Source organism: Pseudophryne corroboree, chromosome 2 (genome assembly GCF_028390025.1).
Source record: "Pseudophryne corroboree isolate aPseCor3 chromosome 2, aPseCor3.hap2, whole genome shotgun sequence".
Lineage (NCBI taxonomy): Eukaryota > Metazoa > Chordata > Amphibia > Anura > Myobatrachidae > Pseudophryne > Pseudophryne corroboree.
The window spans coordinates 820,556,464-820,569,204 of record NC_086445.1 but is presented as its reverse complement, the minus strand read 5'-3'; positions in this window follow the sequence as shown (position 1 = coordinate 820,569,204).

Genomic DNA, 12,741 nt, shown 5'->3' with positions numbered 1-12,741 from the left:
AACATAGTTGTCAAGGACTCAGTTATCCGCTTTGCAGTAGGATGACTGCTGTGATATTTCATCTTCCTCGCAAAGGACTGTTGAACAGTCAATTGCTTACTGGAAGTAGTACAAGTGGGCTTACGACTTCCCCTCTGGGATGACCATCGACTCCCAGCGGCAACAACAGCAGCGCCAGCAGCAGTAGGCGTTACACGCAAGGATGCATCGGAGGAATCCCAGGCAGGAGAGGACTCGTCAGACTTGCCAGTGACATGGCCTGCAGGACTATTGGCATTCCTGGGGAAGGAGTAAAAATTGACACTGAGGGAGTTGGTGGGGTGGTTTGCGTGAGCTTGGTTACAAGAGGAAGGGATTTACTGGTCAGTGGACTGCTTCCGCTGTCGCCCAAAGTTTTTGAACTTGTCACTGACTTATTATGAATGCGCTGCAGGTGACGTATAAGGGAGGATGTTCCGAGGTGGTTAACGTCCTTACCCCTACTTATTACAGCTTGACAAAGGGAACACACGGCTTGACACCTGTTGTCCGCATTTCTGGTGAAATACCTCCACACCGAAGAGCTGATTTTTTTGGTATTTTCACCTGGCATGTCAACGGCCATATTCCTCCCACGGACAACAGGTGTCTCCCCGGGTGCCTGACTTAAACAAACCACCTCACCATCAGAATCCTTCTGGTCAATTTCCTCCCCAGCGCCAGCAACACCCATATCCTCCTCATCCTGGTGTACTTCAACACTGACATCTTCAATCTGACTATCAGGAACTGGACTGCGGGTGCTCCTTCCAGCACTTGCAGGGGGCATGCAAATAGTGGAAGGCGCATGCTCTTCACGTCCAGTGTTGGGAAGGTCAGGCATCGCAAACGACACAATTGGACTCTCCTTGTGGATTTGGGATTTCAAAGAACGCACAGTTCTTTGCGGTGCTTTTGCCAGCTTGAGTCTTTTCAGTTTTCTAGCGAGAGGCTGAGTGCTTCCATCCTCATGTGAAGCTGAACCACTAGCCATGAACATAGGCCAGGGCCTCAGCCGTTCCTTGCCACTCCGTGTGGTAAATGGCATATTGGCAAGTTTACGCTTCTCCTCCGACAATTTTATTTTAGGTTTTGGAGTCCTTTTTTTTCTGATATTTGGTGTTTTGGATTTGACATGCTCTGTACTATGACATTTGGCATCGGCCTTGGCAGACGACGTTGCTGGCATTTCATCGTCTCGGCCATGACTAGTGGCAGCAGCTTCAGCACGAGGTGGAAGTGGATCTTGATCTTTCCCTAATTTTGGAACCTCAACTTTTTTGTTCTCCATATTTTATAGGCAGAACTAAAAGGCACCTCAGGTAAACAATGGAGATGGATGGATTGGATACTAGTATACAATTATGGACGGACTGCCACGGTTAGGTGGTATAAAAAAACCACGGTTAGGTGGTATATATTGTAATACAATTATGGATGGACGGACTGCCTGCCGAGTGCCGACACAGAGGTAGCCACAGCCGTGAACTACCGCACTGTACACTGGTTGATAAAGAGATAGTAGTATACTCGTAACAACTAGTATGACTGACTATGACGGTATAAAGAATGAAAAAAAAACCACGGTTAGGTGGTATATATTGTAATACAATTATGGATGGACGGACTGCCTGCCGAGTGCCGACACAGAGGTAGCCACAGCCGTGAACTACCGCACTGTACACTGGTTGATAAAGAGATAGTAGTATACTCGTAACAACTAGTATGACTGACTATGACGGTATAAAGAATGAAAAAAAAACCACGGTTAGGTGGTATATATTGTAATACAATTATGGATGGACGGACTGCCTGCCGAGTTCCGACACAGAGGTAGCCACAGCCGTGAACTACCGCACTGTACACTGGTTGATAAAGAGATAGTAGTATACTCGTAACAACTAGTATGACTGACTATGACGGTATAAAGAATGAAAAAAAAACCACGGTTAGGTGGTATATATTATAATACAATTATGGATGGACGGACTGCCTGCCGACTGCCGACACAGAGGTAGCCACAGCCGTGAACTACCGCACTGTACACTGGTTGATAAAGAGATAGTAGTATACTCGTAACAACTAGTATGACTGACTATGACGGTATAAAGAATGAAAAAAAAACCACGGTTAGGTGGTATATATTGTAATACAATTATGGATGGACGGACTGCCTGCCGAGTTCCGACACATAGGTAGCCACAGCCGTGAACTACCGCACTGTACACTGGTTGATAAAGAGATAGTAGTATACTCGTAACAACTAGTATGACTGACTATGACGGTATAAAGAATGAAAAAAAAACCACGGTTAGGTGGTATATATTATAATACAATTATGGATGGACGGACTGCCTGCCGACTGCCGACACAGAGGTAGCCACAGCCGTGAACTACCGCACTGTACACTGGTTGATAAAGAGATAGTAGTATACTCGTAACAACTAGTATGACACTATGACGGTATAAAGAATGAAAAAAAAAACCACGGTTAGGTGGTATATATTATAATACAATTATGGATGGACGGACTGCCTGCCGACTGCCGACACAGAGGTAGCCACAGCCGTGAACTACCGCACTGTACACTGGTTGATAAAGAGATAGTAGTATACTCGTAACAACTAGTATGACACTATGACGGTATAAAGAATGAAAAAAAAACCACGGTTAGGTGGTATATATTATAATACAATTATGGATGGACGGACTGCCTGCCGAGTGCCGACACAGAGGTAGCCACAGCCGTGAACTACCGCACTGTACACTGGTTGATAAAGAGATAGTAGTATACTCGTAACAACTAGTATGACTGACTATGACGGTATAAAGAATGGAAAAAAAACCACGGTTAGGTGGTATATATTATAATACAATTATGGATGGACGGACTGCCTGCCGACTGCCGACACAGAGGTAGCCACAGCCGTGAACTACCGCACTGTACACTGGTTGATAAAGAGATAGTAGTATACTCGTAACAACTAGTATGACACTATGACGGTATAAAGAATGAAAAAAAAACCACGGTTAGGTGGTATATATTATAATACAATTATGGATGGACGGACTGCCTGCCGACTGCCGACACAGAGGTAGCCACAGCCGTGAACTACCGCACTGTACACTGGTTGATAAAGAGATAGTAGTATACTCGTAACAACTAGTATGACACTATGACGGTATAAAGAATGAAAAAAAAACCACGGTTAGGTGGTATATATTATAATAATACAATTATGGATGGACTGACTGCCTGCCGACTGCCGACACAGAGGTAGCCACAGCCGTGAACTACCGCACTGTACACTGGTTGATAAAGAGATAGTAGTATACTCGTAACAACTAGTATGACTATGACGACGGTATAAAGAAAGAAAAAAAAATACCACGGTTAGGTGGTATATAATTATACAATTATGGATGGACGGACTGCCTGCCGAGTGCCGACTGCCGACACAGAGGTAGCCACAGCCGTGAACTACCGCACTGTACTGTGTCTGCTGCTAATATAGACTGGTTGATAAAGAGATAGTATACAACAATATACTACTATACTGGTGGTCAGGCACTGGTCACCACTAGTCACACTGGCAGTGGCACTCCTGCAGCAAAAGTGTGCACTGTTTAATTTTAAATTAATATAATATTATGTACTCCTGGCTCCTGCTATAACAACCTGCAGTGCTCCCCAGTCTCCCCCACAATTATTATAAGCTTTTATACATTGATGTGCAGCACACTGGGCTGAGCTGAGTGCACACAGACTGAGTCACACTGTGTGACTGCTGTGTATCGTTTTTTTCAGGCAGAGAACGGATATAGCAGAGAACGGATATATTAAATAAAAGTTAACTTAACAACAACTGCACTGGTCACTGTGGTAAACTCTGTCTGCACAATCTCTCTCTCTCTCTCTCTCTTCTAATCTATTCTAATGGAGAGGACGCCAGCCACGTCCTCTCCCTATCAATCTCAATGCACGTGTGAAAATGGCGGCGACGCGCGGCTCCTTATATAGAATCCGAGTCTCGCGAGAATCCGACAGCGTCATGATGACGTTCGGGCGCGCTCGGGTTAACCGAGCAAGGCGGGAAGATCCGAGTCGCTCGGACCCGTGAAAAAAAAAGTGAAGTTCGTGCGGGTTCGGATTCAAAGAAACCGAACCCGCTCATCTCTAGTTATTACTGCCACTGTTGAATTGTAGAGGACTATTTAATACCATTGGGTATTATCACTGATGTAATAGTCTCCTGGGCATGCTAGAATATTACTGTACATTTTATTTGGTATTATTAATATTATTGACATCACCATCCTGTTTTAACCTATTGGGCATCATTACTGTCATATTTCGTCAATTTGGATACTAATAATGGCACATTCCCTTTTTCTGGGTATTAGTTTTGTATTTTGTTCTGCATTGTTACCAACTATATAATATTTTGATGGATACTATGGGCCGAATTCAGACCTGATCGTAGCAGGAAATTTGTTAGCAGATGGGCAAAAAAATGTGCACTGCAGGGGGGGGGGGGGGGGGTGGGGCAGATATAACATGTGCAAAGAGAGTTAGATTTGGGTGGGTTATATTGTTTCTGTGCAGGGTAAATACTGGCTGCTTTATTTTTACACTGCAATTTAGATTTCAGTTTGAACACACCCCACCCAAATCTAACTCTCTCTGCACATGTTATATCTGCCCCCCCCCCTGCAGTGCACATGGGGGGTCATTCCAAGTTGTTCGCTCGTTGCCGATTTTCGCTATGCTGCGATTTGTTGCTAACTACGCATGCGCAAGGCAGGCAGGACGCATGCGCTTAGTTATTTAACTAAAAATTTAGGAGTTTTGCTGTGGATCTTGCGGAACTTTTCAGTCGCACTGCTGATCGGTGAATGATTGACAGGAAAGGGGCGTTTCTGGGTGGTAACTGAGCGTTTTCCGGGAGTGTGCTAAAAAAACGCATGCGTGCCAGGTAAAAACTGTCTGGAGTGTCTGGAGAAACAGGGAGTGGCTGGCCGAACGCAGGGCGTGTTTGTGATGTCAAACCAGGAACTAAACGGACTGAGCTGATCGCAATCTGTGAGTAGGTCTGGAGCTACTCAGAAACTGCAAATAATTATTTAGTAGCAATTCTGCTAATCTTTCATTCGCTATTCTGCTAAGCTAAGATACACACCCAGAGGGCGGCGGCCTAGCGTGTGCAATGCTACTAAAAGCAGCTAGCGAGCGAACAACTCGGAATGAGGGCCATGGTTTTGCCCATCTCCTAACAAATTTGCTGCTACGATCAGGTCTGAATTAGGTCCAAAGTTACATGTTTTTGGATATCACAATTTTTGGGGACTTATAATATTGCTGGCATGTTACAACTTAATGAGCAATGTGCCCAGTATATTACATAAATAGTTACTAACTTACTAATCTACGAATGATCAGCAGTTTCAGATATTTTCTCCTGTACATTTTAGTGTATACAGTATGTTGTAATTATCATCATATGATGATGATACCTCATATTGTTTAGATTTCAGGTGCTCTTTCTTAAACTTTGTGTTCCCTGGACCCCCTTTTGTTGATGTTGAAGTACTATTATGACTGACAGCAGCAGCAGCACTGGTGCTTAGTTGCTGCTCCTGCTCTTCTGTTGACTGATCTATATCAACTTACAGTGCTTCTATTTATGGCACACTAATTATATTATTTTTTAACACAGTGCATGAACAACACACAACAGTTTTATTTATATTTTTTTACAAAGTGCTAGAATATACAATAGTTTTATTTTTATTTTATTTTTTACACAGTGCTTGCTTTGAACACACAAGTATTATTTAATTTTCTATTTTTTTTATACATGGTGCTTTAACACAATACTGTTTTATCTTTATTTTACATGGTGCTTGAACACACAAGACTGCATATTTTGTAGTGCTTCAGAGCCCACAGATCCACACACTCTCCCCCTGGTCACTGCTACTGCTGTGTGACGTGACCCATCTGTGCACTTCTTTTTTTGCAGTGTCATGTGACCTGTTTGTGGTTTTTTTTTTGCAGTTTGATGTGCCCTGTTTGTGTGGTTTTTTTTTACAGTGCCTAGGAGCCTACAGTCCCATACAGTATCCATCTGGTCATGCTATCAAAGAAAATATGGCTCAGCAGCACCACCTGAAAAAATAAAACTTTCATGTCCCCTTCCCCCTCCAGCTCCCCATAGGAATAAAATAACTTCTTTAATGGCCCCAGAGCCAGCACAGCACCACAGTAAGAAAAAAAAGTCTGTATGACAGACAGTAACACTGTCACACATTCAAGTTGACTCACCTTCTCCAAAGTCCAGACAGGGCCAGCCCAGGGCATTGGCACTCACTCCCATTCTCTCCCAACTAGTCTTGAGCACTTGAGTTCCTCTCTCGCCAAAGGGCAGGTGCCGCTACGTGTGTCACACAGTCAGTAGTCCACAATACAGCCACTCGGCACTGGCAGCCATCCTCTACTTAAACAGGCAGATAGGCATGGCTGAATGGGAAACTGGTGTGGGGCTGTGTAGCATAACCTCTCTGACATCACACCGTACACAGCCAGGTAGCATCTGAGCCGATTGCTGCTAGGGTTCAGCCCTGCCCAGCAAAATTTAAAAAAAATGTGCAAATGTGCAACCTAATTACCACAAATTCCAGGATTGGAGGCTCCAATCTTGAGATTCAAATCCTGGCATTTTGGGGCCAAAATCCCAGAATCCCGCTGATCCGATCCCAGGATATTCCTCCCTATTTAGGACTAATGATCCTATCTGAAATAACTTGAGCAGTGGTCTGGTGCCACTGAATGTTTTGTGGTCTAGGCATGAGGATTCCCAACAATTATAAGGTACTAATATTGCCTGGTACCATGTACAATATGGGTAAAACTGAGTATCTCTTTTCTGTTGCAAAATTTGGCCTAGTGTTGTCCTGGCTGCTTTCAATCAAATCTACACTATATGGACAAAAGTATTAGGATGCCTGACCATTTCACCAACCGGGACTGTAATGACATTGTATTCAAATACATATAATTTAATATGGAGGTGGTTCCCCTTTGCAGCTATAACAGCTTCCACTTTTCTTGGAAGCATTGCAACAAGATTTTGGAGTGTTTATGTGGGAATTTGTAACCATTCATTCTGTAGATTATTTATGAGGTCAGGCACTGATGTTGGACAAGAAGGACTGGCTCGCAATCTCCATCCCAGTTCATCCCAAATGTGTTCTATGGAGTTGAGGTCAGGGCTCTGTGCAGGCCAGTCAAGTTCTTCCACAACAAACTCATTAAACCAAGTCTTTATAGTCCTTGCTTTGTGCACTGGGGCAAGATGTCCAAAATGTTGTGGTATGCTGAAGAATTAAGATTTCCCTTCACTGAACATAAGGGGCTTAACCCAAACCCTGAAAAACTCTCCTCCACCAAACTTCACAGTTGCCATAATGCAGTCAGGCAGGTAACGTTCTCCTGGCATCCGCCAAACCCAGACTCACCCATCTGATTGTCAAACATTGAAGTGTGATTCATCACTCCACAGAACACATATCCACTGCGGCACAGTCGAGTGTCAGTATTCTTTACATCACTTCATCCGACACTTGGCATTGGACTTGGTGATGTGAGGCTTGCATGCAGCTGCTTGTCTATGGAAACCCATTCCTTTAAGCTCTTACCGCACTGTTTTTGTGCTTACATTAATGCCAGTTTAAGTTCGGAACTCTTCAGCTATGTAATCAGCAGAGCATTGGAGACTTTTATGCCCCATGTGCCTTAGCAGTTGTTGATCCCACTCTGTAATTTTACATGGTCTTCCACTTAATTGTTGAATCACTGCTGCTCCTAAATGTTTCCACTTTATAATAATGGACCAAAAGTATTAAGCCTTAAAAAGTGATAAAGTACCCAGCATAAGAATAGCCCCACCGAGGAGAGTGAAGGAAAAGTCACCCCCTCAGCGGTGACTGTACTCACTGGGCGGGATTCAAATGTTTTATTGCCCCTGATCTCTTGTCTAAAGTGACGGGAGATCGCGGGGCAATATTCTAATGACCCCCGTTATCGCGCTAATCACTCCCATAAGAGACTAAAGACATGGACGCGGACGCGAAAGTCCCGTTTGGGCATCCGAACGGGTCACTTTTCGCGCATTTCAGCTCACCTTTCCTGGGGGTGGTGAGCTGAAATGCTGATATCGCACCCATCGGCAGTAACATTTGAATACTGTTAGCAGGCGGGATGTGGGCGGGAGAGGGGGACAGAAGATTTTAATCCCGCCCAGTGTGTACTCACTTTTTTACTGCAGTTGAAAGATTTATTTTTTTAAATAAACTGTATTGACAACAGGGCAAAGTGACTGAGCTCACTTCCTGCTTCATCAGTGAGGGAAAGCAGTTATCTGCAGCTAGAGGTGACGGAGTTGGCACTGAAGAAGACACCCAATGGTAAATGATCTCTCTTCTTAGCAACATATGGGAAACAGTGCTGCCATAGGTGCTTATGGCATTGCAAAACACTTGCCTACTGTTAGCAGGCTGCAAACAGAATAAATCCCTATAGTACAGTACAGAAGAGATATGTAGAGGGATAGATTCTGCCTTTTTTTTGTTTAGCCCCTTTATCTACAGCTAGTACATGGACCCCTGGATTTGTATTGTGTCCTACAGCAGTAATTCATGAGAATACTGTGATTGTGAGTTGGTGTGTGTGTGTGTGTGTGTGTGTGTGTGTGTGTGTGTGTGTGTGAAAGAGAGAGAGAGAGAGAGAGAGAGAGATATTCAGGTCTGGAATAGTGGTCAGTTGGAGATATTATGGTGCTGCTGGAAGTGACCACAAAGAGTATATTTGTTAATTAATACACGTCACTACAGCAAAATTGGTAAATGGTACAACTTGGTAGGGAGGGGTAAAGTAGTGAGTAGTCAGTGACCAAATATATAGTAAGATAGCAAGTGCCTAATAGTGTAGTAATGAAATAGTCCTGATTGATACCAATAAAAAATAATAATTATGCATACCACACAGATGCTAAATAATAGCATATCAGAAGGGCCGGCTCCAACGTTATGTCGGGTACGCCGCTGCTGCCTTCTCCATTGAGAGCCTCAATGACTGGCTGCTGCTCACTTTAAAGATTCCATTACATGACCCCTGATTGTAGAGAGGGGCTGGTGAGCATTGAAGCAGAGAGGCTGCTTCTGCAGTGCAAGCGCTGGTGCTGGAGGTGACAGCAGCTCCATCAAACACTGTCCCAGTGCATTGATTGGACAGCTGCCAGGAGCCAACTCCAGAACCTGCCGCTCTGTCTCCTCTCCTGCCGAGAGAGGAGCCAACAATACAGAAGACAGATGCAGTGTACTGCTGCCCAGAGAGGAGCATAATGATCTAACTGGTTGCATCGCTCACTTCCTTCACCTGCACCAAAATGATATGAATGGGGGAGGGGGCTTGGTAAGCTGGGTGTTAATGTAAACTGCTGTAACCTTACAACACAGTCACACTGTGGGTGGCCCATAAATATCTGCTTTGATTTTGAGACCCCTATCCCAGCAGTTTCATGTAGAATCTTGTCACCAAAAAGATTGCTGTCTTCATTCTGTCGGCCACCCAAATATCGTCCCCCGGCTACCCTAACTGTACATATTCAGTACCTGTGAAAGTGAAATCTTTTGAAATTGAATTATGGTGATTTGAAAAATGTTTATCTAGTGGATGACTTTCTACTTTATTTTTAATATTCCGTATATGTATGCACAGGTTTTCACAACGTATTTCAGTCCACAAATACATTCAATGAAGTATATCACCAAAAGTCATGTTACAACTGATAAATTGTTTCATTCTGAATTCCTTAGAGCTGTCAAAGTTATGATTAAGATATGAATAAGATTTTCTGTTAGACTGTCCATGTTTGCAAGGGTTACATCTCCGACAATTATATGACCCCACACATTTTTTCATGGAACCAGTGGGACTACTAATTTCCATAGCTTTCAGTTTGCTGGGGGCTAATATTTCTTTTAGACCCCTTTCTGATTTTCAGAAGATGGCCTGTGGTTTGTGTGGGAGTATTATGTTTAGAATTTTAATCACATTTAGAATATATTTAAGAAGGTCTTTCGTCCTAAGTCTATTACTTTTCTATAATGCCTAAGATATGATGTCCTCTGTGTACTCCCTCTGCTTTTCAGCATATACACTTGCTCAGAATATGTTACATGATCACTATAATTATGCTTGATCCTGTAAAACTGGGAGTAAAGAAATATGGGGCAGATGTATTAAGCCAGGAGAGGTGATAAAGCAGTGGATAAAGCAGAGATAAGTGTAAGGTGATAACGCACCAACCAATAATTATGTGTTTGAAAAATTACATCTAGGAGCTGATTGGCTGGTGTTTTATCACCTTACACTTATCACTGCTTTATCACTTCTCCAGGCTTAGTACATATGTCCCAATGTTTTTCAATTTTGTGGTGTGGTTACTTTTGTAATGTAAATAGCTGTTGGTGTCTACATTTTTATACAGTTTTTTTGTAATTACTTTTTCTCCATCTGTAGACAAGATTAAATCCAAAAACTCTATTTGGGTTCTATTGACATTATGAGGGAATTTCATTATATGTGAAGTACTTTTTATTTATAAAATCAATGGTTTTTAAACTTGTTAAATCATGATAATATAATCTATATTCATATATATATATATATATATATATATATATAAATGCAAAAAACCCTCACTCACTCACTCACTCACTCACTCACTCATTGACTGACCGACTCATCAGTAATTCTCTTACTTAACCCTATATCTGCAGATATACGCAACTAAGATCTCCGTATTATCTGACTATTATGTAGTAATATTTTTCACTCGGTGTGCATTAGGGAACACAGTTTTTTCCTACACAGAATTACCCCTCCCTTTTAGCACCTGAGTGACATTACAATCTGATTGAGCAGCTTTCCATTTTGTGTATTGTATTTAGAGAGGCATAGATGGGTCAGCATTAGGAGGGATTGCTGACTCCAGAGTGCCATAGGGGAAGCCAGGGGTATCCCCAGGTAAGCTGGCTCTCAGATGCTGTAGGAGCCATTACCATGTGGCCTTACACTGGGAATTTAACCCAGACATATTTGTAATTATTTATGGGGTGGGTGTGGGGTGCGGTGGCCCCTGTGTTGGTATGGCTGGGCTGCTTCAGGTCGGCACACCCTAACACTTTATTAACACTTATGATTTTCCCTATCACTTTGTATATATTATTTTAATCACACCACTTACATAGCACTTCTGTGCTTCTTATTAACCCCTATTAATTCTCACCTGTGTGCTGACCTGGGGTGGCCGACCTGTGCCGGCATTGTGGGGTCCTGCACCCCGGACCCATACCTAGTATTAGGGACCCCCAGTGACGGAGAAGCCTTGTCGATCGGCCTGGGGGCTTAACCCTATATCTGCAGATATACGCAACTAAGATCTCCGTATTATCTGACTATTATGTAGTAATATTTTTCACTCGGTGTGCATTAGGGAACACAGTTTTTTCCTACACAGAATTACCCCTCCCTTTTAGCACCTGAGTGACATTACAATCTGATTGAGCAGCTTTCCATTTTGTGTATTCCTGATATTTTAGTTAGATGAAATTTAACATAGGTATTCTGCAGGTGGGAAATAGGAAAACTATATGATTAGAATTTTAAAAAATCTCCACTAAGGGGATGAAAAGGGTGGTGACACAATGACGTCATTACTGATGCGTGGCTTGTGTTGTGTGAACAATAATACCCAAACAGACAATCGGATCAAAACTTGGATTGCACCTCCATTGTGTAGAAGTTAATTAACTACAAAAATGGTTATGTCACTTTTAACCGTGTCTGCTATGGGTGCTCCTAGGGTAACGCCAAGAACCATGGATTAATATTTACTTACATTAAGATGTCTCAAATTTAGAGCACTATATATTTACCAAATTGTTAGCACTCATTTATATTTACAACCATGAAAATCAGAAACTCCCATGTGAAAAACAGGTAGAACAGCTAGTATTTTATAAAACCTGATATTTTTATAAAACCAGTTGAGTATGAGTAGATATAATTCTGTTACCACATTCCCATTAAAATATTTGCATAGCTTGGTGCAAAAACTGTGTCCATGGTTGTACCACAGGTTTCGCTATAAAACTGGTCTAAAAATTTTAAATAGTTATGGGTTAAAATGAAATTTTCTATGAGTCTCAGTTAGTATAAAAACAGTTTTAGAGCCTCTTTGCATGCTAAAATCCCATTATCATGAATAATTGAAGTACTATATACATTAATTGTACATTATATTAACCCATAAAAAATCTCCTTCCACTCCACTTTATTTATTGCACAATATTTGAGACACTGGTTGACCTATCAGATAAGATGGTAAGGTTTTTACTAGAGGATTTAAAAATACATCCACATATTCAGATAGATATGATGTTAATGAATCAATATAATTGCAAATCTGCTATAATAGCCTGGAGGATTATCTTAATTATTATGCATTTTTGGCAGGTGATAAAAGATAGGGATAGTGGAATAAGTATTAAACAAGAACTGATATTCATCTTTATTGAAAACATTAGTATATATGCTTTGTACCAAAATTGGTCTTATTTCTGCAAAATAATCCTCTGTGAGGTCTTTGGGTTGTGGAT